The 23,959-nt window shown below is 40.8% G+C and overlaps 1 long non-coding RNA gene across 1 annotated transcript; it reads right to left on the bottom strand.

Moving 5' to 3' along the window:
* Positions 1 to 1,031: 1,031 nt before the first annotated feature.
* Positions 1,032 to 6,946, bottom strand: LOC307037885. Its single transcript, XR_013807801.1, has 3 exons — positions 4,065 to 6,946; positions 3,302 to 3,350; positions 1,032 to 3,110 (listed from the first exon to the last, which is right to left on the bottom strand). It is a non-coding gene; the product is annotated as an uncharacterized lncRNA (long non-coding RNA).
* Between the last annotated feature and the right edge of the window lie 17,013 nt (positions 6,947 to 23,959).

Below are 23,959 nucleotides of genomic sequence, written 5' to 3'. Positions count from 1 at the left end.
ACGATGCAACATATAAATCTATGTCAATTGAAATTGTTGTCTTGGCTTATTGTTTTTAGGTGCTTCCTGGGCATTAATCCTGAGACGGGCTCGAAAGCCAAAAAGAGGCATGGCAATTTAAATCCCCATATCAGCACATTCTTCAGAAAAATTGTTGACTTCGAGTGGATGTCTGTAGACATGTGTCAAGTGCTCCCCTCCTTGTTTTATTTTCTGTCTCCCTGCTGCGCAGGTGCACCTGGTCTGCCCCTTGCTCCGCCTCTGCCCAGGTGCTCCAAATTCCACTCAGTCGTGTATAGAGAACCTGGAGGAGAAGAATGTCTCGCCTGTCCTAACGCCGGGAGGCACTCTCCTTAGAAAAGCTCTTTGCCATTTTGAGATGTAGGCCAAATGTTTGCAGATGTGTTTATGTTTAGCCTGGAGGACCTGAGGCCTGTACTATGAAGCAGGATTTTCGCTTAGCCGGCTAACTTCAGCGAAAACTCTGGGTTTCCGGTCCTACAACGCTGGTTCTCTGTTTTTAGCAGGCTAGATGGTAACTTATGCTGAGCAGCTAACCTGCCCCGGAGCAGGTTAGGTTGCAGGCTAAGAGCTCAACTCAGTGAAAGCACTGCCTGCTGACCAATCAGAGTTCAGTGTGCGGAGTTTAAAGCGATCAAGTCATATTACAGGGGAAAGGAAATACAGAAAAACTGCCGTTGCAGGAAAGACGCCCGGAAAAAATCACGACTGTGAACGTGAACATTAATAGAATATCACCTCCCATCTTCAGAGCAATGTGACTATTATAACATTAGCGTTAAGAGGACTTAATTAAATATCTGCCACAACAACACACTCTCACTCCATAAACGTCCAGGAGCGACGCTTGGTCAGGGTCCCTGAGGCGTGCAGTTGTGACGCTCCTTCAGCTTCATAAAGGGACGCAAATAGAGAACCGCAGTGACGCGTTGTAAAACTCGGAAGTAAACTTCTTCCGGTTCCTTCATGAAAAACCAATGCAAATTCTCCATAGGATTTTGGAAAATAGCTCGAAATAAGGTCTGTGGTTGACACACATTTAAGAGAGGGATCACGTTTTTTTCAGCCGGATAATCTCCACATGTCAACCCTACTTTTATCATTTCTGAATCATAAAACTAGTCGCCAAAAGCGAAATGCTAACGTTATGCTATAAACGAACTACAAGCCAGTACAGCAGCAGGGTCGCACGACTTCAACGTCACACCAACTTAAGATCGTTTCAACTGACTTGCTCTGAAACTGCACTTTGAACACTTTAAATTAAATATATTAACATTTTAAACTGTATACCCCGGTTATCTAGGCCCTTTTTGTTTTGTTTAATGTATACCACGTTTATCTAGGCCCTTTTTGTTTTGTTTTATGTATACATGTCACACTGTGGGAAACGATATTTCGATATTTCTGGATGTATAACACATACTGAATTTGACTTTCGCGTGCTTGCATATTTTAACAAAGCTTTTCATTTTAGCCACACTGAATTTAACTAGAAGTCATGGCTTTGTCAATTACCAGTCTGATATCGTTTTACAAAGATGACAAGAGTGTAGATAGGAGAGAACCACTACAAGTCAGGACACGTAACAGTGCAGCCTAGATGACGGTGTGCTTACCGGTGTTGTCAGGGCTAGCATGAGGGAAAAGGTTTATAGTGTCGGTGAGTAGTGATAGCAAGAGTACCGTTAACCTAGAGTTAATTTATTCACATTAATTCCCATCAACAAATCAATTGTATGTGTTACATGAAATCTTTATTAGGCAAGGCAAGTTTATTTATATAGCACTTTTCAACACAAGGCAATTCAAAGTGCTTACAAAAAATTAAAGACATTAAGAAAATGGCGTTTAAAATCAGTCATTAAAAAGAAAAGCTAATAAAATAAACATTAAAAGAAAAAATACATGGATAAAAGTTACAGTGCAGTCTAAGATATGAATAGTTCAATTAAAAGCAGCGACAAAAAGAAAAGTCTTCAGCCTGGATTTAAAAGTAGTCAGAGTTGCAGCGGACCTGCAGGTTTCTGGGAGTTTGTTCCAGATATTTGGAGCATAATAACTGAACGCTGCTTCTCCATGTTTAGTTCTGACTCTGGGGACAGAAAGTTGACCAGTCCCTGAAGACCTGAGAGATATGGATGGTTCATCATTTAGCAGGAGGTCAGAAATGCATTTTGGTCCTAAACCATTCAGTGCTTTATAAACAGCAGCAGTATTTTGAAATCTATTCTTTGACACACAGGAAGCCAGTGTAAAGACTTCAGAACTGGAGTGATGTGATCCACTTTCTTAGTGTTAGTGAGGACTCGAGCAGCGGTGTTCTGAATCAGCTGCAGCTTTGTAATAGATTTTTTAGTGAGACCTGTGAAGACACCATTGCAGTAGTCCAGTCAACTGAAGATAAAAGCATGGACATGTTTTTCCAAATCCTGCTGTGACATTAGTCTTTTAATCCTAGATATGTTCTTTAGGTGATAGTAAGCTGATTTAGTAACTGTTTTAATGTGACTGTTGAAACCAATAACTAATTTAACCCGCTGACAAGAGAGCCCACCTCCGAAGATCGTGACTGGCTGAGGGACAGACTCGGGGCAGGTTTTCAGGAATTTCTTGGCTTCTCTCCCCCGAGCCAGAAGAGGAACACTACAGCTTGGAAACACTTACTGTTCCTGAAATGATCAAATCTGTTGGGCATCAGGGACCTGAGGCAATTGTGGCAAGCATGGCATTGTCTGAGGAGCAACAGAGGACAATTCAGGTGGCTACCACTGGTCAGCGAACCAACCCAAACTGGCATTTGTTCAGGAAAGGAAGGTTGACTGCCAGCAACTTTTGAGCTGTCCTGAGGTCAAAGCGTGTGACTGCTTCCCTTATTGCCAGGGTGCTATAGGGCAACAACAGCCCCTTGATGGTGTTTTGTCTGTACAGTGGGGGACTATGAATGAATGTGAGGGCGTCAGGGCATTCACCACTGCAACCCAGATGCAGGTCCATGAGTCAGATGTGTGGCTCTCCCTATCAGGATTGTTGGGGGCATCTCCAGATGGTCTGGTAGGGTCTTCCGCTGTGCTGGAGGTAAAGTGTCCCTACGGAGCCAGGGAAATGACAATTAGTGAAGCATTGCAAATCAAGGGCTTCTGTGTCAGTCAGGAAGGAGAAACATTCAGCCTGCGTGAGGAACCTCCTTACTGGCACCAAGTGCAAGGTCAGCTTCACCTCACTGCAAGGAAGAAGAAATACAAAAATTGTGAATTGTTTTTAATTTACATTTACTCGCCTTTGCAATGTTGTGGTTGTTAGAGTTGTTAGGTTTCCTGTCAGCTCGTCTGTTGGGAAGATATAAAATATTAGTTTCATGGAAGTCACACCATCACATATACTGTAAGAGCATTAAGACATACAGTACATAGGCTAAAACAAAACATCTAAAGATATAACCTTGCACTTTGATAAGTCTCGTGAACATTTTCACTATTTTGACATTTTTATAGATCAAAATTGAACTAAAGAAATAAATGGTAGATTAATCCATATTGAAAATAGGTGTCAGCTGCTACACTAATTATAATAGTTATATTTCTTAATTAATTAAGATAAGATATTACTGTATTGATCCCAATTTGGGAAATGTTTGTGTTGCAGCAGAATAACAAGAAAAACAAAATATAAGTTATTATATATACAAAAGTATGTGAGGGATGGAATATTAAATTGAATATAAATGTAAAATGTACATGTGATTTTACGTCCAAGAGAAGCTATGGAGCAGAGAGTTCTCTGCCAGCCAGAGGTGATTTGTTATTAGTTCAATATGTCAAACTGATTTCCCTGACTACAATCTTTAGTTACATGGTGAAACGTTATGCTGCTTGTACTAATTAGACTTATCATATAAGCCACACAGGTTTTAATAGGATGTATTCATTATCTTTACTTATGTTGCGGTCTTTTCAGCAGCGCCATCTCTAAAACGGCGATACAGTCACTACCCATCATTTACATTTCACCGTGACATGGACAAAAATGTAACGTCAGCTTACCTCATGACACGAATCCAGACTCTCCTTTGGAAAAAATTGGCCGGGAAACGATAGAACAAGCACGTTTCATGCGAAGACCTGTGGCTGCAACCCGGAGCAAAGCAACAAACCATTGCTTAGCTAACTAGTAGCGCTAGCTTTAGCTAACGTTAGCTAACAAAGCGAACTGCCGAGTAAAATTGGAAAACACTGGTAATTAATTATTCTATAATTTGTAAAACTACTGTGTTAAAAACGACAATTTCAAAAATACAGATTCTAATGGTCAGATATAGATATACAGATACTAAAGATAGGCATGTACTTGCTTTCAAGCAGAACACAGGGGGAAACAAACTTACAGTAGCGGGAGTGTTTACGTGTTCTGCGTAATGTGGGATATTTTCATTTAGGGACTGGAAGAAACCTGCCGCCCCAACTCAGATGTTCAATCTGACCATTGATTGACAGTTTTAGATTTAACCTGCTCCATATCTGGGGATAAGATACTGTTTGATGAATGTTGACATGTTTCTAATATTGATTGAGTTATAACAGGTAACACAGATGCAGAATCAGTGGCCAAGGGGCTACTGAGAGAGGTCATTCCAGAATGAGAATGAGAAGGTGAACTGTGATAATGAAAACAATTTGGTAATATTTCAACAGGTATTAAAATAACTGAGGTTTGAAATGTAGAAAAAACATATTACAGCTAAGTTAAAACATAGTAATGTAATGAGATAGAATTTAATTTAGACAACATCTTGTAACTAGCCTGGTAAAGAAGTAAAAGCCATAGACTGTTTAGATCATTATGGGGATGTACATTTAATTTAAAGTCATAATAGAAAGACATTTGATGACAGTATGTTGGATTTCTGTATTCATTTTTCAGCTTGATAATATCCAAGCAGTGACAGGTAGAAGCAGTCTCGCCTGGAAATTATTCACTTTGTCAGTATCATGATTTTAGTTGTTTTTAATCCATAACATTAGTGTGTTCCATTACCAGAGACGTTAGCAGTTCATATTATATTTAGATTTTAAATGGGATCTCAAAGATTTCATTTATAATAACACAGATGCTTGTCAGGAATTCAGAGCTATTGAGATATGTTATTTAGTTCACCTGAAGATGTTGGGGTTTAGTTTGTTGACACAGGCCAAGTATTAGAATTCTGAAGCGGCCTACCAGTGGTGGGTCAAACACCTGAGGGCCCAGAAGCACTGAGCGTAGACTTGAGGGGTGGGTATCAGATTTCTCCACACAGGTTGCTGACGCCAAAAGGGGGACCCGAGGAGCAGGAGGCCGACACAGCGGAGTTCGTCTGGCTGAAGGTCGTCAGGCCTACGTGACTCAACTCCAGGTTCTCCGGCCTCTACAGAGTGACCCAGAGGACATCTCATGCCGTCCGCCGAGGAGCAAAGGGGGACATCTGGTACTACTGGAGCCAGTGTGCGGCGAGGAACACTCCGGCTAGGAGCTTGGAGGACATCAGGATGGACCTGGCTATCGTCAACGCGGACATCCCTACAGCAGACGACTTGGAAGCAGGCATCAGCGGACTGGAGGAGAAGGACCTCGCGGACATCCCTACAGCAGACGACTTGGAAGGAGGCGTCAGCGGGCTGGGGGACTTCTCGAGGCAGCAGAGGAGTCTACTTCTCTCTGATCAGATTCATCAGTTCCACCTTTGAAGGAAAGGCCGCATCTCCCCCTCCCTATCAGCTGCCCTTGTTGGCGTATTCCGCTGAGGGGGGGGGGGGCCCTGATGATTCAACAACACGCAAGGATGCTGCTTTCTGGCACTCAGGCTCTCACTCTGATAGTTTCTTCACTGTCATTGGAGGTTGTTTTCTGTTCTCAAGGGTTTAATGAAGGGGGACAGACACAGTATCAAAGAATGACAGTAGTTTGTTTCAAATGTCTTATGTGTGTTGGTCTCGTTAAAGCGAGACCAAAAAGGGGGAATTGAAGGATTATTTGAATTATTTGAAGGATTAAAGTAACGTGGTATGGCAGGAAAGTTCAATCTGGTATATTCCTTTTAATGCCACCTTATATATATTCATGTGTGTTAAATTAGAAAGGACAAAGTATCTTTTCCCTCCCCAATATATTGAGGTGAAGTCCTTGTGTATAGAGAGAGAGGTGAGAAGGGGACACCCTTATTTGGGAATAGGGCCAGGACTCTGGAATGTTTCCCTCGTAAAAGAAGGGTGTGCGCTACACAATCTTGTAGCAGATGTGTGTGTGTTTTCATTGCAGTAAAATATAAGTGCTACATGATTACTGGTCAACTATACCTCTGTTCTTATTCTTTCATGTGTGGGTACTAAATGGCTACAAACATTGTGGAGAAATTAGCTTAAACATCTTTCATTACTCTATATGAAATGGAAGCAGTTTTTTATGACAGGGACGAGAGAGTTGGGGGAGGTAGCGCATTCCGAGGAGTTTCAGCATGTCAATTGTCAGGGGAATCGACTTGTTTTCAATAGAGGTGTGTGGTTGGTTACTTTGTGTTAATAATAGCAGTATGTGTAAAGGAAGCTGGAAATATACAATGTGAAACCTTTTATTTGAAGTAAAGATGTGAACAATAGCTCAAACAAATGGAAGGGCTATAGGACTAATGAGGGTGTTCTCTGTATTAGGCCTGTGTGAAGTTTGACTATTTGAAAAGCATCTCTAATACTGCTTAAGAGTATAGGTAATGTGTTCCTCGTTGTTATTGATATGAAAGTAATTAACATGTATTACGTATATTTAGCCAACTATAACAACTATATCTTAAAACATACTTTTAACTTGTGTGTGGTAACCTGAAGGGGGGAAGATGGACTCAGGGACAAAGGGCCATAAAGGAGATGTGTGTGTGCTGGCTACAAGATGTGAAATAAGATAAGGAAACTTGTATGAGAGCAAGTTCGTACCAGACACCAAAAGGTGTCTGGTCTTCGTCAAACTGAAGGAGACTTTTTGTTTCCGGGTTTCTTCTGCTGTGTCGCACTGATTGGGTGCGACAGGCCATGTGTTGGTCTCTCCCAATAAGATGACCTCTGGGGGAAAGCAGGCACACACCTCCTCCTGTGTTTTAGTATGAAAGCCTGTGTTTTCCTTTGGTTCGCGCTCTTGTTTTTCACCGGCCGTTCCTGAGACCTGTCTCACACGTGGTAGAACCTGAGCCCGGAGTACTCTGCAGAGTGCTTCGTGATTTCTTTGTATTTGTATTTTGTATCGTTACTGTATATCATTAAAGCAAGATTATTGTTTAACTTGTATTCTGGTGTTTCTTAATCCCTCCCTTTTCCCGAATTCACCCAGCTTGTCAAACGACACGCGGAGACGAGGTTGGTTTTCAACATCCTCCAAATCTCCAACAAATGGTGAACCCGACGTTTCTGAGTGGGGTGTTTTCGGGGAAGAGACCACCAGCAGCAAGCGGACGGAATAGTCCAGGGCTAAACATCTCGGCTTCTTCTGACAACTAACAACAGAGCTCTGACAATAACAGGTAAACAGATGCCAGTTTAATTCGAAATCTGTGATTTGACCATATTCCAAATTTTAGGGTTGTCAGACGAAGTTTACAGTGTTTTTTATAGTAACAATGCAAATGCGTGTTTTAGTTGTTAAAACCGGATATTGAGTTCCGGCAGGCCAGAAGGGTATTAAAGTCCCTGGCTTGGAAGTGGAGGTATAAGAGTCCCCACAGTTAAAATCGGATATCAAGTTCCGACAGGCCAGAAGGGTATTGAAGTCCCGGGCTTGGAAGTGGCGGTATTGAGTCCCCACAGTTAACCTGTCTAGAGTAGTCAGTAGGTTGTATTAAGTCTCCATATAAGACTGACTCAAAATAACGAATCCACAGCTCGACGGGGCTGGAGATGAGTTATTTTTTATAAGTGATCCAAAGGAGAGTAACGCAAACTTCAGAAAGTCATTCTGAAGTGACCGGGCCTCACTATATCCTTTGGTGTGTTGTGAATATTTACTGGTAACAAGGACAGTAAGTCAGATCAATAGATATGAAGTCTGTGAATATTTACTGGTAACAGAAACAGCCTAAGTCAGATGAATAGATACGAAGTCATAATGAAAGGAGAATTTCAACGGGAGGAGCGTGAGTTAAGAGCTTACGAGGACAGTGGGTTCAAGCAAAAAAATTGAATAAAAGGATAGCAGAAGTGTTAATTGTTGAAAGAAGCCCCCCTTTTCCAAAGGAGAGGCTGAGAGCTACAGCAGGGGAGAGAGAAGGGGGTGTCAGTATTTGTCTGTGAGAGTTCCCCCCACCCTTTTTCCTCTCGAGAGCAGCAGCAGCAGCCCGGAGGGTGTCTGCTTGCTTTTTTCTCTAGTGATCTGAAGTTGGAGTGAAATACATAGAAAATTAACTGATCAAGGTGTGATTTGAAGTGGTAGATATATTGAAATAAATAAGAAACAATGATTTGCTGCTATTTAAATATAGTCTTTGAGAACTGATTGATACCGTTGCATTGCGTTGTGAATTTCATGGTATTTGTCATTAACTAAGGATTGTACTTAATTATATTCCAAGGGGAAAATTATATTAAATACAGGAACAAAAGAGTAGAAAGTAAAGAGAAGGTTTTTGTAAGTTTGTCAGAGGGAATCTGTTAATGTTTAAGCATGACAGAGGTCCTGCACGAGGTTTTGCTCCAGCCATCTCACACGGTTACACAAAGGGGTGATTTATGAGAAACTTGTGGTCAGGAGAAATGAGATGTTTTGGAAAGTAGACAGAGAGAGAGAGAAAAGTAAGGTTGTTGCTAAAATATAGAGAGTAAAAGTTATATAAAGTTAACTACTATTCGGGAGAATGTCATATTGTTGAATGAGTAACCTAAAATAAGTGAAGATGGTGAAATAGTTTGATTAAGGATACAACCGGTAACTACTGTTTAAATACACAGTGATGGTGTACATGAACATTGAGAGTAGATTAAGTTGTTTTGTTCTTCATGCTTTTCACCAGAAGTCATTTGAATTGTTATTATTTTTAAGTAGTGTTGTTTTGTGTTATATTTCTAGACTATAATGTACCCACATGCATGTGGTTTCTTTGTCCCAGTTCATTTTAAAGTCAGCCGCCTCATGGCTAAATCTATTTGACCCCATGAGGTCAAGAGTCATTCTGTTAGACCACCATCTTGTGAAAGACAAATCATTGTTCTTTTGTCACATTTTGAATTAGAAAAGAGTTCATTTTGCTAGATCAATTTATCTATAAATGTTGTAGTGGGAGTTTTGTGTTTGCTAACATTTTTAGGAACGACAACACCAGGAGATGAGTAAACTCAAGAATCCGTGGAGTGTAAATACATTGAGAAAAACACATTTTTATGCTCTAACTTTTTGCACATCATAGACAAGGAATTTAAACAGTATAAATAAATATTCACCAAAAGTAATAAGTGAAATGGAAAGTAGACATGGGCCTATACACTTGAGTCAAATTATATTACTGTGATCTGATCAGTGTGCTCTGCAGGTTTACTATTGTTCTAAGTAACAGTGGGATTTAAAATATTGGAGAAAGTATGGAGATGTTCTTTCGTAGTGTGTGAAATATGTGATGCTTGAAACAGGTATTTCAATTTATGGAAGAAAATGTTTTCCTGAAAGAGTCAGGTTGGGTAGATATGTAACAATGGATGAAACAATTTATAGAGGGAGTTTTTGTAATATCATTAGTAGACATTAATGGTGTTGTTTAGATGGCATTTAGCAACTAAGACAGATAGTATGATTAGAAAGAGACAGAGTGGAAAGGGTTGGATTGATTCAATCTCAGTGTGCTAGATTTCTTATGGATAATGCGTCCCGGGACCTGGACTCCCCCTCTGAGTTAGAAAGGCTACGACCCCGTCCCTCCAAGCAGACAAAAGACCCAACCCAAAAGGAGGCTCCTCCTTCTCCATCAAACAGACAGAGAACCGGAGCTGAACCGTCTCCACCTGAGGCATCCAGAACCAAACCGCTTGCTGACATACAGAAATACTCTCATCAGTCCCTCAGACAGGGCATGAAGCTGAGCCACGAGATTTGGCACAGGAGCAGAGTGGGGGACATGAGAGCAGAATCCGCCCTCCATGAAGCAGCAGAGAGACTGTAAAGGGGAGATGGAATGCAAAGCAGTGCAAGAACAGTGGCATGATGTGGGCTGCAGATGTGACTGGGCCAAAGGCTGCCTAAAACAGTTACAGCGGATGGATTCAAGAGCTGATGAACTGAAGAGAAGACAGAATCAGAGGAGTTGGCATAGTCGATTTGAAGTGAGGAGGTCGGGGTCACGGCTTGAGACAACCAGGGGAGGAGAAAAGGAAAACGGGAATGAGTGAGTTTACACATAAACACACTTATTCACAAAACGCGCATAGAAGACACCACATTTAAAGAACTTGAATTGACTTGATAAATAAGTAAAGATAAAAAGAGGTATTAACCATGAATTAATCGATTGGTAAATTCAAAATAGCAGTAAAGAGGAAACTATTAATGTAAAATGAGAAAATCATCCTAAAAACACACTGAGGGTTAAAGGGGGAGACATGAGGGAAATATGCACTACACTTTAAGCAGGGGGTGTTTTGGAGTAGCACAGTGTAGAACCATATTCTTCAATCTTTCCATCATATTAATAAATTATTCTTCAAGAGATTTTTATTCATGTGTGAATAAAGTAGTGATCTCATTTGTTACAATATTGATTTCACCATTGTGGCATAGTTATTACCATAGGAGGGCTTTAGGATGGAAACTGTTTTTAATCCTTGGTAAAGTAAAGGGTGATGGTTGCATGTTCGGACACCCAAGGTTCCACACACTGCTAAAGAGTTTAACATTGTTTTTAAGTAGACCGGAATTGAAGATAAATGAGTATAATGAGCTATGAAATGCAGAGCTACACAGATCCTAGTAATGTTTTGACTTAAGATAATAGTTATGTACACAAGTTTCTGAATTAGATTTCTTAGACATTTTAATACTACTTAGTTGTAAATAAATTGCAGTAGTAGTAGTACTATTATGAAGTGAGTTTTGTACCAAGTTGCAGGAAATGTGGGAAGCAGCCGTCCCGATGACAAGTTAGAGATATCTGACTTAAGGCGGTAATCGGGAATTGATAAATGATGGCGCTCCATATGTGACTGGTTTTTGTAGACAAAGGATACTGGCCTATGCTGAAATATCAAAGTCTCTGCAGAGCACGACACATGGCCAATGAAACTGAGACCAAATGACCTTTGACCCTGACTGACAGTGTGACTTGAGAAAAGCACTATCAATGACTGACTCTGGGGCTGACCAAACTTGACTTTACAACCTGACAGTGTGGGTGTGAATGAATTTCTGCATGTGATCAGTGTAACTGCATGATTCTAAAACAATAACTAACCGAGCATGTCTTTGGACTAATACATTATTTTGGAGCTCCATGGGAAACACAGGTTTCCTACAATTTCACACATTTGGAAAAACGCACATGTGACCCGTTTCTAATTCCCACAGGAGTTGGCGGTTTGCAAATGTAAAACTCAAACTAAAATCTAAAGATTCTGTTTCTTTTAGGACTGCCAGCTGTAAATGAACACTTATTTTCCCTGGAGTGTTTACTGTGAAAGATGATGGATATACTTTTGTGAATGATGTTTGGTATTTTCTTATAACCACTGGTTACCTGAAGGTTTTCTTCCCATACAGGATTTTATTACACATGTTTACATGTGTAAAAAGGGGGAGTGTGGGATATTTTCATTTAGGGACTGGAAGAAACCTGCCGCCCCAACTCAGATGTTCAATCTGACCATTGATTGACAGTTTTAGATTTAACCTGCTCCATATCTGGGGATAAGATACTGTTTGATGAATGTTGACATGTTTCTAATATTGATTGAGTTATAACAGGTAACACAGATGCAGAATCAGTGGCCAAGGGGCTACTGAGAGAGGTCATTCCAGAATGAGAATGAGAAGGTGAACTGTGATAATGAAAACAATTTGGTAATATTTCAACAGGTATTAAAATAACTGAGGTTTGAAATGTAGAAAGAACATATTACAGCTAAGTTAAAACATAGTAATGTAATGAGATAGAATTTAATGTAGACAACATCTTGTAACTAGCCTGGTAAAGAAGTAAAAGCCATAGACTGTTTAGATCATTATGGGGATGTACATTTAATTTAAAGTCATAATAGAAAGACATTTGATGAAAGTATGTTGGATTCCTGTATTCATTTTTCAGCTTGATAATATCCAAGCAGTGACAGGTAGAAGCAGTCTCGCCTGGAAATTATTCACTTTGTCAGTATCATGATTTTAGTTGTTTTTAATCCATAACATTAGTGTGTTCCATTACCAGAGACGTTAGCAGTTCATATTATATTTAGATTTTAAATGGGATCTCAAAGATTTCATTTATAATAACACAGATGCTTGTCAGGAATTCAGAGCTATTGAGATATGTTATTTAGTTCACCTGAAGATGTTGGGGTTTAGTTTGTTGACACAGGCCAAGTATTAGAATTCTGAAGCGGCCTACCAGTGGTGGGTCAAACACCTGAGGGCCCAGAAGCACTGAGCGTAGACTTGAGGGGTGGGTATCAGATTTCTCCACACAGGTTGCTGACGCCAAAAGGGGGACCCGAGGAGCAGGAGGCCGACACAGCGGAGTTCGTCTGGCTGAAGGTCGTCAGGCCTACGTGACTCAACTCCAGGTTCTCCGGCCTCTACAGAGTGACCCAGAGGACATCTCATGCCGTCCGCCGAGGAGCAAAGGGGGACATCTGGTACTACTGGAGCCAGTGTGCGGCGAGGAACACTCCGGCTAGGAGCTTGGAGGACATCAGGATGGACCTGGCTATCGTCAACGCGGACATCCCTACAGCAGACGACTTGGAAGCAGGCATCAGCGGACTGGAGGAGAAGGACCTCGCGGACATCCCTACAGCAGACGACTTGGAAGGAGGCGTCAGCGGGCTGGGGGACTTCTCGAGGCAGCAGAGGAGTCTACTTCTCTCTGATCAGATTCATCAGTTCCACCTTTGAAGGAAAGGCCGCATCTCCCCCTCCCTATCAGCTGCCCTTGTTGGCGTATTCCGCTGAGGGGGGGGGGGGCCCTGATGATTCAACAACACGCAAGGATGCTGCTTTCTGGCACTCAGGCTCTCACTCTGATAGTTTCTTCACTGTCATTGGAGGTTGTTTTCTGTTCTCAAGGGTTTAATGAAGGGGGACAGACACAGTATCAAAGAATGACAGTAGTTTGTTTCAAATGTCTTATGTGTGTTGGTCTCGTTAAAGCGAGACCAAAAAGGGGGAATTGAAGGATTATTTGAATTATTTGAAGGATTAAAGTAACGTGGTATGGCAGGAAAGTTCAATCTGGTATATTCCTTTTAATGCCACCTTATATATATTCATGTGTGTTAAATTAGAAAGGACAAAGTATCTTTTCCCTCCCCAATATATTGAGGTGAAGTCCTTGTGTATAGAGAGAGAGGTGAGAAGGGGACACCCTTATTTGGGAATAGGGCCAGGACTCTGGAATGTTTCCCTCGTAAAAGAAGGGTGTGCGCTACACAATCTTGTAGCAGATGTGTGTGTGTTTTCATTGCAGTAAAATATAAGTGCTACATGATTACTGGTCAACTATACCTCTGTTCTTATTCTTTCATGTGTGGGTACTAAATGGCTACAAACATTGTGGAGAAATTAGCTTAAACATCTTTCATTACTCTATATGAAATGGAAGCAGTTTTTTATGACAGGGACGAGAGAGTTGGGGGAGGTAGCGCATTCCGAGGAGTTTCAGCATGTCAATTGTCAGGGGAATCGACTTGTTTTCAATAGAGGTGTGTGGTTGGTTACTTTGTGTTAATAATAGCAGTATGTGTAAAGGAAGCTGGAAATATACAATGTGAAACCTTTTATTTGAAGTAAAGATGTGAACAATAGCTCAAACAAATGGAAGGGCTATAGGACTAATGAGGGTGTTCTCTGTATTAGGCCTGTGTGAAGTTTGACTATTTGAAAAGCATCTCTAATACTGCTTAAGAGTATAGGTAATGTGTTCCTCGTTGTTATTGATATGAAAGTAATTAACATGTATTACGTATATTTAGCCAACTATAACAACTATATCTTAAAACATACTTTTAACTTGTGTGTGGTAACCTGAAGGGGGGAAGATGGACTCAGGGACAAAGGGCCATAAAGGAGATGTGTGTGTGCTGGCTACAAGATGTGAAATAAGATAAGGAAACTTGTTGTTGAGAGCAAGTTCGTACCAGACACCAAAAGGTGTCTGGTCTTCGTCAAACTGAAGGAGACTTTTTGTTTCCGGGTTTCTTCTGCTGTGTCGCACTGATTGGGTGCGACAGGCCATGTGTTGGTCTCTCCCAATAAGATGACCTCTGGGGGAAAGCAGGCACACACCTCCTCCTGTGTTTTAGTATGAAAGCCTGTGTTTTCCTTTGGTTCGCGCTCTTGTTTTTCACCGGCCGTTCCTGAGACCTGTCTCACACGTGGTAGAACCTGAGCCCGGAGTACTCTGCAGAGTGCTTCGTGATTTCTTTGTATTTGTATTTTGTATCGTTACTGTATATCATTAAAGCAAGATTATTGTTTAACTTGTATTCTGGTGTTTCTTAATCCCTCCCTTTTCCCGAATTCACCCAGCTTGTCAAACGACACGCGGAGACGAGGTTGGTTTTCAACATCCTCCAAATCTCCAACAAATGGTGAACCCGACGTTTCTGAGTGGGGTGTTTTCGGGGAAGAGACCACCAGCAGCAAGCGGACGGAATAGTCCAGGGCTAAACATCTCGGCTTCTTCTGACAACTAACAACAGAGCTCTGACAATAACAGGTAAACAGATGCCAGTTTAATTCGAAATCTGTGATTTGACCATATTCCAAATTTTAGGGTTGTCAGACGAAGTTTACAGTGTTTTTTATAGTAACAATGCAAATGCGTGTTTTAGTTGTTAAAACCGGATATTGAGTTCCGGCAGGCCAGAAGGGTATTAAAGTCCCTGGCTTGGAAGTGGAGGTATAAGAGTCCCCACAGTTAAAATCGGATATCAAGTTCCGACAGGCCAGAAGGGTATTGAAGTCCCGGGCTTGGAAGTGGCGGTATTGAGTCCCCACAGTTAACCTGTCTAGAGTAGTCAGTAGGTTGTATTAAGTCTCCATATAAGACTGACTCAAAATAACGAATCCACAGCTCGACGGGGCTGGAGATGAGTTATTTTTTATAAGTGATCCAAAGGAGAGTAACGCAAACTTCAGAAAGTCATTCTGAAGTGACCGGGCCTCACTATATCCTTTGGTGTGTTGTGAATATTTACTGGTAACAAGGACAGTAAGTCAGATCAATAGATATGAAGTCTGTGAATATTTACTGGTAACAGAAACAGCCTAAGTCAGATGAATAGATACGAAGTCATAATGAAAGGAGAATTTCAACGGGAGGAGCGTGAGTTAAGAGCTTACGAGGACAGTGGGTTCAAGCAAAAAAATTGAATAAAAGGATAGCAGAAGTGTTAATTGTTGAAAGAAGCCCCCCTTTTCCAAAGGAGAGGCTGAGAGCTACAGCAGGGGAGAGAGAAGGGGGTGTCAGTATTTGTCTGTGAGAGTTCCCCCCACCCTTTTTCCTCTCGAGAGCAGCAGCAGCAGCCCGGAGGGTGTCTGCTTGCTTTTTTCTCTAGTGATCTGAAGTTGGAGTGAAATACATAGAAAATTAACTGATCAAGGTGTGATTTGAAGTGGTAGATATATTGAAATAAATAAGAAACAATGATTTGCTGCTATTTAAATATAGTCTTTGAGAACTGATTGATACCGTTGCATTGCGTTGTGAATTTCATGGTATTTGTCATTAACTAAGGATTGTACTTAATTATATTCCAAGGGGAAAATTATATTAAATACAGGAACAAAAGAGTAGAAAGTAAAGAGAAGGTTTTTGTAAGTTTGTCAGAGGGAATCTGTTAATGTTTAAGCATGACAGAGGTCCTGCACGAGGTTTTGCTCCAGCCATCTCACACGGTTACACAAAGGGGTGATTTATGAGAAACTTGTGGTCAGGAGAAATGAGATGTTTTGGAAAGTAGACAGAGAGAGAGAGAAAAGTAAGGTTGTTGCTAAAATATAGAGAGTAAAAGTTATATAAAGTTAACTACTATTCGGGAGAATGTCATATTGTTGAATGAGTAACCTAAAATAAGTGAAGATGGTGAAATAGTTTGATTAAGGATACAACCGGTAACTACTGTTTAAATACACAGTGATGGTGTACATGAACATTGAGAGTAGATTAAGTTGTTTTGTTCTTCATGCTTTTCACCAGAAGTCATTTGAATTGTTATTATTTTTAAGTAGTGTTGTTTTGTGTTATATTTCTAGACTATAATGTACCCACATGCATGTGGTTTCTTTGTCCCAGTTCATTTTAAAGTCAGCCGCCTCATGGCTAAATCTATTTGACCCCATGAGGTCAAGAGTCATTCTGTTAGACCACCATCTTGTGAAAGACAAATCATTGTTCTTTTGTCACATTTTGAATTAGAAAAGAGTTCATTTTGCTAGATCAATTTATCTATAAATGTTGTAGTGGGAGTTTTGTGTTTGCTAACATTTTTAGGAACGACAACACCAGGAGATGAGTAAACTCAAGAATCCGTGGAGTGTAAATACATTGAGAAAAACACATTTTTATGCTCTAACTTTTTGCACATCATAGACAAGGAATTTAAACAGTATAAATAAATATTCACCAAAAGTAATAAGTGAAATGGAAAGTAGACATGGGCCTATACACTTGAGTCAAATTATATTACTGTGATCTGATCAGTGTGCTCTGCAGGTTTACTATTGTTCTAAGTAACAGTGGGATTTAAAATATTGGAGAAAGTATGGAGATGTTCTTTCGTAGTGTGTGAAATATGTGATGCTTGAAACAGGTATTTCAATTTATGGAAGAAAATGTTTTCCTGAAAGAGTCAGGTTGGGTAGATATGTAACAATGGATGAAACAATTTATAGAGGGAGTTTTTGTAATATCATTAGTAGACATTAATGGTGTTGTTTAGATGGCATTTAGCAACTAAGACAGATAGTATGATTAGAAAGAGACAGAGTGGAAAGGGTTGGATTGATTCAATCTCAGTGTGCTAGATTTCTTATGGATAATGCGTCCCGGGACCTGGACTCCCCCTCTGAGTTAGAAAGGCTACGACCCCGTCCCTCCAAGCAGACAAAAGACCCAACCCAAAAGGAGGCTCCTCCTTCTCCATCAAACAGACAGAGAACCGGAGCTGAACCGTCTCCACCTGAGGCATCCAGAACCAAACCGCTTGCTGACATACAGAAATACTCTCATCAGTCCCTCAGACAGGGCATGAAGCTGAGCCACGAGATTTGGCACAGGAGCAGAGTGGGGGACATGAGAGCAGAATCCGCCCTCCATGAAGCAGCAGAGAGACTGTAAAGGGGAGATGGAATGCAAAGCAGTGCAAGAACAGTGGCATGATGTGGGCTGCAGATGTGACTGGGCCAAAGGCTGCCTAAAACAGTTACAGCGGATGGATTCAAGAGCTGATGAACTGAAGAGAAGACAGAATCAGAGGAGTTGGCATAGTCGATTTGAAGTGAGGAGGTCGGGGTCACGGCTTGAGACAACCAGGGGAGGAGAAAAGGAAAACGGGAATGAGTGAGTTTACACATAAACACACTTATTCACAAAACGCGCATAGAAGACACCACATTTAAAGAACTTGAATTGACTTGATAAATAAGTAAAGATAAAAAGAGGTATTAACCATGAATTAATCGATTGGTAAATTCAAAATAGCAGTAAAGAGGAAACTATTAATGTAAAATGAGAAAATCATCCTAAAAACACACTGAGGGTTAAAGGGGGAGACATGAGGGAAATATGCACTACACTTTAAGCAGGGGGTGTTTTGGAGTAGCACAGTGTAGAACCATATTCTTCAATCTTTCCATCATATTAATAAATTATTCTTCAAGAGATTTTTATTCATGTGTGAATAAAGTAGTGATCTCATTTGTTACAATATTGATTTCACCATTGTGGCATAGTTATTACCATAGGAGGGCTTTAGGATGGAAACTGTTTTTAATCCTTGGTAAAGTAAAGGGTGATGGTTGCATGTTCGGACACCCAAGGTTCCACACACTGCTAAAGAGTTTAACATTGTTTTTAAGTAGACCGGAATTGAAGATAAATGAGTATAATGAGCTATGAAATGCAGAGCTACACAGATCCTAGTAATGTTTTGACTTAAGATAATAGTTATGTACACAAGTTTCTGAATTAGATTTCTTAGACATTTTAATACTACTTAGTTGTAAATAAATTGCAGTAGTAGTAGTACTATTATGAAGTGAGTTTTGTACCAAGTTGCAGGAAATGTGGGAAGCAGCCGTCCCGATGACAAGTTAGAGATATCTGACTTAAGGCGGTAATCGGGAATTGATAAATGATGGCGCTCCATATGTGACTGGTTTTTGTAGACAAAGGATACTGGCCTATGCTGAAATATCAAAGTCTCTGCAGAGCACGACACATGGCCAATGAAACTGAGACCAAATGACCTTTGACCCTGACTGACAGTGTGACTTGAGAAAAGCACTATCAATGACTGACTCTGGGGCTGACCAAACTTGACTTTACAACCTGACAGTGTGGGTGTGAATGAATTTCTGCATGTGATCAGTGTAACTGCATGATTCTAAAACAATAACTAACCGAGCATGTCTTTGGACTAATACATTATTTTGGAGCTCCATGGGAAACACAGGTTTCCTACAATTTCACACATTTGGAAAAACGCACATGTGACCCGTTTCTAATTCCCACAGGAGTTGGCGGTTTGCAAATGTAAAACTCAAACTAAAATCTAAAGATTCTGTTTCTTTTAGGACTGCCAGCTGGAAATGAACACTTATTTTCCCTGGAGTGTTTACTGTGAAAGATGATGGATATACTTTTGTGAATGATGTTTGGTATTTTCTTATAACCACTGGTTACCTGAAGGTTTTCTTCCCATACAGGATTTTATTACACATGTTTACATGTGTAAAAAGGGGGAGTGTGGGATATTTTCATTTAGGGACTGGAAGAAACCTGCCGCCCCAACTCAGATGTTCAATCTGACCATTGATTGACAGTTTTAGATTTAACCTGCTCCATATCTGGGGATAAGATACTGTTTGATTAATGTTGACATGTTTCTAATATTGATTGAGTTATAACAGGTAACACAGATGCAGAATCAGTGGCCAAGGGGCTACTGAGAGAGGTCATTCCAGAATGAGAATGAGAAGGTGAACTGTGATAATGAAAACAATTTGGTAATATTTCAACAGGTATTAAAATAACTGAGGTTTGAAATGTAGAAAGAACATATTACAGCTAAGTTAAAACATAGTAATGTAATGAGATAGAATTTAATGTAGACAACATCTTGTAACTAGCCTGGTAAAGAAGTAAAAGCCATAGACTGTTTAGATCATTATGGGGATGTACATTTAATTTAAAGTCATAATAGAAAGACATTTGATGAAAGTATGTTGGATTCCTGTATTCATTTTTCAGCTTGATAATATCCAAGCAGTGACAGGTAGAAGCAGTCTCGCCTGGAAATTATTCACTTTGTCAGTATCATGATTTTAGTTGTTTTTAATCCATAACATTAGTGTGTTCCATTACCAGAGACGTTAGCAGTTCATATTATATTTAGATTTTAAATGGGATCTCAAAGATTTCATTTATAATAACACAGATGCTTGTCAGGAATTCAGAGCTATTGAGATATGTTATTTAGTTCACCTGAAGATGTTGGGGTTTAGTTTGTTGACACAGGCCAAGTATTAGAATTCTGAAGCGGCCTACCAGTGGTGGGTCAAACACCTGAGGGCCCAGAAGCACTGAGCGTAGACTTGAGGGGTGGGTATCAGATTTCTCCACACAGGTTGCTGACGCCAAAAGGGGGACCCGAGGAGCAGGAGGCCGACACAGCGGAGTTCGTCTGGCTGAAGGTCGTCAGGCCTACGTGACTCAACTCCAGGTTCTCCGGCCTCTACAGAGTGACCCAGAGGACATCTCATGCCGTCCGCCGAGGAGCAAAGGGGGACATCTGGTACTACTGGAGCCAGTGTGCGGCGAGGAACACTCCGGCTAGGAGCTTGGAGGACATCAGGATGGACCTGGCTATCGTCAACGCGGACATCCCTACAGCAGACGACTTGGAAGCAGGCATCAGCGGACTGGAGGAGAAGGACCTCGCGGACATCCCTACAGCAGACGACTTGGAAGGAGGCGTCAGCGGGCTGGGGGACTTCTCGAGGCAGCAGAGGAGTCTACTTCTCTCTGATCAGATTCATCAGTTCCACCTTTGAAGGAAAGGCCGCATCTCCCCCTCCCTATCAGCTGCCCTTGTTGGCGTATTCCGCTGAGGGGGGGGGGGGCCCTGATGATTCAACAACACGCAAGGATGCTGCTTTCTGGCACTCAGGCTCTCACTCTGATAGTTTCTTCACTGTCATTGGAGGTTGTTTTCTGTTCTCAAGGGTTTAATGAAGGGGGACAGACACAGTATCAAAGAATGACAGTAGTTTGTTTCAAATGTCTTATGTGTGTTGGTCTCGTTAAAGCGAGACCAAAAAGGGGGAATTGAAGGATTATTTGAATTATTTGAAGGATTAAAGTAACGTGGTATGGCAGGAAAGTTCAATCTGGTATATTCCTTTTAATGCCACCTTATATATATTCATGTGTGTTAAATTAGAAAGGACAAAGTATCTTTTCCCTCCCCAATATATTGAGGTGAAGTCCTTGTGTATAGAGAGAGAGGTGAGAAGGGGACACCCTTATTTGGGAATAGGGCCAGGACTCTGGAATGTTTCCCTCGTAAAAGAAGGGTGTGCGCTACACAATCTTGTAGCAGATGTGTGTGTGTTTTCATTGCAGTAAAATATAAGTGCTACATGATTACTGGTCAACTATACCTCTGTTCTTATTCTTTCATGTGTGGGTACTAAATGGCTACAAACATTGTGGAGAAATTAGCTTAAACATCTTTCATTACTCTATATGAAATGGAAGCAGTTTTTTATGACAGGGACGAGAGAGTTGGGGGAGGTAGCGCATTCCGAGGAGTTTCAGCATGTCAATTGTCAGGGGAATCGACTTGTTTTCAATAGAGGTGTGTGGTTGGTTACTTTGTGTTAATAATAGCAGTATGTGTAAAGGAAGCTGGAAATATACAATGTGAAACCTTTTATTTGAAGTAAAGATGTGAACAATAGCTCAAACAAATGGAAGGGCTATAGGACTAATGAGGGTGTTCTCTGTATTAGGCCTGTGTGAAGTTTGACTATTTGAAAAGCATCTCTAATACTGCTTAAGAGTATAGGTAATGTGTTCCTCGTTGTTATTGATATGAAAGTAATTAACATGTATTACGTATATTTAGCCAACTATAACAACTATATCTTAAAACATACTTTTAACTTGTGTGTGGTAACCTGAAGGGGGGAAGATGGACTCAGGGACAAAGGGCCATAAAGGAGATGTGTGTGTGCTGGCTACAAGATGTGAAATAAGATAAGGAAACTTGTTGTTGAGAGCAAGTTCGTACCAGACACCAAAAGGTGTCTGGTCTTCGTCAAACTGAAGGAGACTTTTTGTTTCCGGGTTTCTTCTGCTGTGTCGCACTGATTGGGTGCGACAGGCCATGTGTTGGTCTCTCCCAATAAGATGACCTCTGGGGGAAAGCAGGCACACACCTCCTCCTGTGTTTTAGTATGAAAGCCTGTGTTTTCCTTTGGTTCGCGCTCTTGTTTTTCACCGGCCGTTCCTGAGACCTGTCTCACACGTGGTAGAACCTGAGCCCGGAGTACTCTGCAGAGTGCTTCGTGATTTCTTTGTATTTGTATTTTGTATCGTTACTGTATATCATTAAAGCAAGATTATTGTTTAACTTGTATTCTGGTGTTTCTTAATCCCTCCCTTTTCCCGAATTCACCCAGCTTGTCAAACGACACGCGGAGACGAGGTTGGTTTTCAACATCCTCCAAATCTCCAACAAATGGTGAACCCGACGTTTCTGAGTGGGGTGTTTTCGGGGAAGAGACCACCAGCAGCAAGCGGACGGAATAGTCCAGGGCTAAACATCTCGGCTTCTTCTGACAACTAACAACAGAGCTCTGACAATAACAGGTAAACAGATGCCAGTTTAATTCGAAATCTGTGATTTGACCATATTCCAAATTTTAGGGTTGTCAGACGAAGTTTACAGTGTTTTTTATAGTAACAATGCAAATGCGTGTTTTAGTTGTTAAAACCGGATATTGAGTTCCGGCAGGCCAGAAGGGTATTAAAGTCCCTGGCTTGGAAGTGGAGGTATAAGAGTCCCCACAGTTAAAATCGGATATCAAGTTCCGACAGGCCAGAAGGGTATTGAAGTCCCGGGCTTGGAAGTGGCGGTATTGAGTCCCCACAGTTAACCTGTCTAGAGTAGTCAGTAGGTTGTATTAAGTCTCCATATAAGACTGACTCAAAATAACGAATCCACAGCTCGACGGGGCTGGAGATGAGTTATTTTTTATAAGTGATCCAAAGGAGAGTAACGCAAACTTCAGAAAGTCATTCTGAAGTGACCGGGCCTCACTATATCCTTTGGTGTGTTGTGAATATTTACTGGTAACAAGGACAGTAAGTCAGATCAATAGATATGAAGTCTGTGAATATTTACTGGTAACAGAAACAGCCTAAGTCAGATGAATAGATACGAAGTCATAATGAAAGGAGAATTTCAACGGGAGGAGCGTGAGTTAAGAGCTTACGAGGACAGTGGGTTCAAGCAAAAAAATTGAATAAAAGGATAGCAGAAGTGTTAATTGTTGAAAGAAGCCCCCCTTTTCCAAAGGAGAGGCTGAGAGCTACAGCAGGGGAGAGAGAAGGGGGTGTCAGTATTTGTCTGTGAGAGTTCCCCCCACCCTTTTTCCTCTCGAGAGCAGCAGCAGCAGCCCGGAGGGTGTCTGCTTGCTTTTTTCTCTAGTGATCTGAAGTTGGAGTGAAATACATAGAAAATTAACTGATCAAGGTGTGATTTGAAGTGGTAGATATATTGAAATAAATAAGAAACAATGATTTGCTGCTATTTAAATATAGTCTTTGAGAACTGATTGATACCGTTGCATTGCGTTGTGAATTTCATGGTATTTGTCATTAACTAAGGATTGTACTTAATTATATTCCAAGGGGAAAATTATATTAAATACAGGAACAAAAGAGTAGAAAGTAAAGAGAAGGTTTTTGTAAGTTTGTCAGAGGGAATCTGTTAATGTTTAAGCATGACAGAGGTCCTGCACGAGGTTTTGCTCCAGCCATCTCACACGGTTACACAAAGGGGTGATTTATGAGAAACTTGTGGTCAGGAGAAATGAGATGTTTTGGAAAGTAGACAGAGAGAGAGAGAAAAGTAAGGTTGTTGCTAAAATATAGAGAGTAAAAGTTATATAAAGTTAACTACTATTCGGGAGAATGTCATATTGTTGAATGAGTAACCTAAAATAAGTGAAGATGGTGAAATAGTTTGATTAAGGATACAACCGGTAACTACTGTTTAAATACACAGTGATGGTGTACATGAACATTGAGAGTAGATTAAGTTGTTTTGTTCTTCATGCTTTTCACCAGAAGTCATTTGAATTGTTATTATTTTTAAGTAGTGTTGTTTTGTGTTATATTTCTAGACTATAATGTACCCACATGCATGTGGTTTCTTTGTCCCAGTTCATTTTAAAGTCAGCCGCCTCATGGCTAAATCTATTTGACCCCATGAGGTCAAGA

This window comes from Notothenia rossii (assembly GCF_949606895.1).
Source record: "Notothenia rossii genome assembly, chromosome: 4".
Classification (NCBI taxonomy): Eukaryota; Metazoa; Chordata; class Actinopteri; order Perciformes; family Nototheniidae; genus Notothenia; species Notothenia rossii.
Note: the sequence above shows the minus strand (reverse complement) of the source record. Positions and strands in the feature narration are given on the sequence as shown.